The sequence below is a fragment of the Athene cunicularia genome (assembly GCF_003259725.1).
Source record: "Athene cunicularia isolate RWA chromosome 14 unlocalized genomic scaffold, athCun1 chr14_part1, whole genome shotgun sequence".
NCBI lineage: Eukaryota > Metazoa > Chordata > Aves > Strigiformes > Strigidae > Athene > Athene cunicularia.
This window is the reverse complement of record NW_020799118.1, coordinates 1,720,023-1,723,361: the sequence shown is the minus strand read 5'-3', so window position 1 is coordinate 1,723,361 and position 3,339 is coordinate 1,720,023. Positions and strand designations below refer to the sequence as shown.

The 3,339-nt window shown below is 39.7% G+C and overlaps 1 protein-coding gene across 23 annotated transcripts in view; it reads right to left on the bottom strand.

Moving 5' to 3' along the window:
• Nucleotides 1-2,671: 2,671 nt before the first annotated feature.
• Nucleotides 2,672-3,339, bottom strand: part of RBFOX1 (RNA binding fox-1 homolog 1) — a 1,263,570-nt gene continuing 1,262,902 nt past the window's right edge. For all 23 annotated transcript variants that reach the window (XM_026858910.1, XM_026858934.1, XM_026858919.1 and 20 more), the window contains one exon: nucleotides 2,672-3,339. This exon is cut by the window's right edge. The gene's annotated coding sequence lies outside the window, so the exon portion shown is untranslated.

The following is a 3,339-nucleotide window of genomic DNA, read 5'->3' as shown; positions in this document are numbered from 1 at the left end:
TACAGCACAAAAGCAATTCAAAGTGAAGACAAACTCCCCAGAAAGTTAAAGAAAATGAACTTCTAGCAAAAAAACTTACATAACATTTGACCCAAATAGGAAGCTAATAAACAACCCGGATGCCCTTAAAGATGATCAAGGATATAGTAGTGCAGGACATGGTATACAGGGACAGTTCTAAGATTTCCTAAAAAGATTCAATTTCATTTTTGCTGGACAATTAAATTGAATTAGACCTTTAAATAATTGAAAAAAATACCCTGAAAACCTCATTTCATTTCCTTTTTTTTTTTTTCCTTTTGGTTACGTATGATGCTTTGCTTATTCTCTAGCCAGCTGGTCGATAAATACGAAGTTCTTATTAATTTAGCACGTGTTGGCTACTTGGCCAAGGAAGGAAGCACTACTGCATCAAATCGTAAATAATGGTACTACCAGACAACAGACTTACTAATCCAAACACAAAAATTACGTGGTGTCTCAGGCTGCGTGTGTCTGTCCCACTTGCATTTATCTTTTCACACGTATCTCACCTTCCTTGAGTTCAAATCCTGCTCAGCATTACCACCTGTGTCATTTCCTCCAGCCCCCAAAGGAAACACTCAGTCTATCCCTCATGCCTGGTATGGAGCAGAGCACGCTTGAACATTTAGTGTTTGGTGTTTTTTTCCTATAAAAATAAAGTCAGGATAACATAATACCTCCGCAACATTCCTTGCAAACTTCAGGGTTTCCTCTCTTTACCTTCCCGGAAGGATCCAAGCACTTTTAGAGTAAAGCTTGCTGCTAAACCGTAAAACCTGCAATATCGAATCCCTTATCTTTATGTCTTCTCTTCCTCTGCTAAATTACGATAGGAGGAGCCCAGTTTAAGAGCACATAACTCTGTTGGGATGCATGTGACACGATTAACGGCACATTAAGCTCATCAACCTCATCACGAGCTGTTGGACCGATGGGTAAGTCTAGACCTACAAGCATAAAGTTGTCTGTCTTGGATGACAAAGTGTGACAGAGGGATAAGAAGGAGCCTTCTAGAACAGCTATCTTTTTTTTTTTTTTTTTTTTTTTTTTTTTTTTTTTTTTTTTTTTTCCCCTCCCCTGTACTCGAAGATGCACAGCACTAGAAACTGTCCATGGAAAAGACAGCGAACCAGAAGGCTGCTCCCTTCTGTCACCGGTGAGGAGTGGTGCAGGGCCCCCCGAGAGCAGGGGGCACATCCCCACCAGCAACTGCCAGTGCTCCCTGAGCAGCTCTTGGCTGAGCAGCCACGGGCACATCGCACCTGAGAGGTCTGTTGGTCAATCCTCTGAGCTGAAAGGTCCCACTTCCATGCTGTCAGTTTGGAAGACGCCCTTTTTTTTCCTTCCTACGCTCAAACCCCAATTCTTCCTCCCACGTCACACAGTTTGGCCTGAAAAAATGACATCCGATACTGGATTAACCTTGGCATTTCGGGAAGCAAACCTTCCACCCAGTCCCGTGCTAGATGTCACTGCGCTGGGCTCTGGGCTGGCCGGTGTGGTTATTGCCCCCTCCCTCCCGCTCCCCGGGCAGGGGACAGGGCACACCGGGCAGGCACCCACCTGCCCCAGCTCCTCTGCCCCCCACCAGGCTCCCCAACGCCCCTCCCGGCAGGAACCGAGCTGGGAACCCTGTCAGCAGTACGGCCCTTTGTGAGCGTATCGTGTCGATCACAGACGGTGCAGCCGTGGACAGCTCTGGCCAACACAGTAAAAAAAGAAAAAGCAAAATGACTTTGAACACCAACGTATTTTTACCTTTTCAGACTAAGCTTTTATTTTGATATTACAAACCATTTTTCTTTATTCACAAATCACGGTTGTGATATAAACACTAATTTCTAAAGACAGATATACACATTTTCTGGGTTTGTAGGGCGCTTTTTTAAATCTGTTTAGAAGTCACTATATTCCACATATGGTAGTAATATTTTTTTTTTTTTTCATAAGTCATATTATCAGTAGTTATTTATATAAGTGAAAACATTCCCAATATATATTGTAAAAAAATTCCAAATGCTTTTCTTACATAACTATTTCAGACATACATTTTTAAAATGACTACTAGGAGTACTGTAAGGAGCTTTATAAACAAAATATTTTCTACCATGGGCTGCACCCTCAACCTTTCAAGATTATTTTAATAGACTAAAACGCCATATAATCATTTGGAGAGTGGGAGTTGTAAAACCATCTGATGAAAATTAAAATTGCAAATAAACTCTGTTATTCCCCACATTAGACATTTTGTGTGTGCAATTCCAAAAAGAGATGTATCATCCACACTTTGAATTGGAAGCCTAACGTTTGGTAAACATTTTTCAAGTTGCTTTTATTGTGGTGTTTAAATGAAATATAGTTTCTTTTTTTATTTTTATTTTTGTTGCTGTTTTTTTTTGTTTCTCTCTTTTTTTTTTTTTTTTTTTTTTTTTTTTTTTTTTTTTTTTTTTACTAGGAGGCTTGTTTTCTATATCTTATATAATAAATGTGGGGATTGAACTCTTAATAAATTTTAGTTCATTCCCTCACCAGTATAAATATATGTTACTGCCCCATTTTTTCATTGATTAATATAGTCTCTTTCTCTCTCTGTTTCAATTTTAAAGATAATTTATTTTTCATCCTTAGATATAAATGCTACAGAAACTTTGTTTTCAAATCTTGTGAAACTTTATTGATGGTTATTGTTCAACTGATCATACTGCATGCACATACGATGACAAAGAGAAAGCCTGATCACAAACACTTTTTTTAAAGCAGAGTTGTTATAGCAAGTTGGCAGGTTCACAGCGGTGAGTTGATAATTTACTAAGGTGCTTGCCGGTAGGCACGCACGTTACACATGAGGATATAACTATCTGCAGCAAAACCGTCACAAGACAGTTTTCTGCTTTATTTATTTAAATACAAAAACAAGAAGACCCGTGACAAACACCCCAACTTAGGTTAACTTGTAAACAGGACAACATGGAAAGAGTCCAAACATATGCACAGACAAACTGCAATTTTTCAACTATGCTTGAAACCACCACCCGGGCATCTGCTGGGCTGCACTGCCCGAGACCCGGGCAGCAGCCTTCTCCAGTCAGTGCTCGGGCTGAAGGAGGTCCCTCTTTTGTCCCAGTTGAAAAGTTGTCGTGGGCCCAATATTTAGCAAAATGGCCTTGGTTTGAAAATTAAATGGGGGCAAGTTGTCATGCCTTGAAAAATTGCAGATTGTTTACACGACACAGTCATGTTTCAAAAAGTACCAAGCTGATGAAAATACCATGATTATCTCTACTCAATGATTGCAATACTTGTAAAATGCTTATA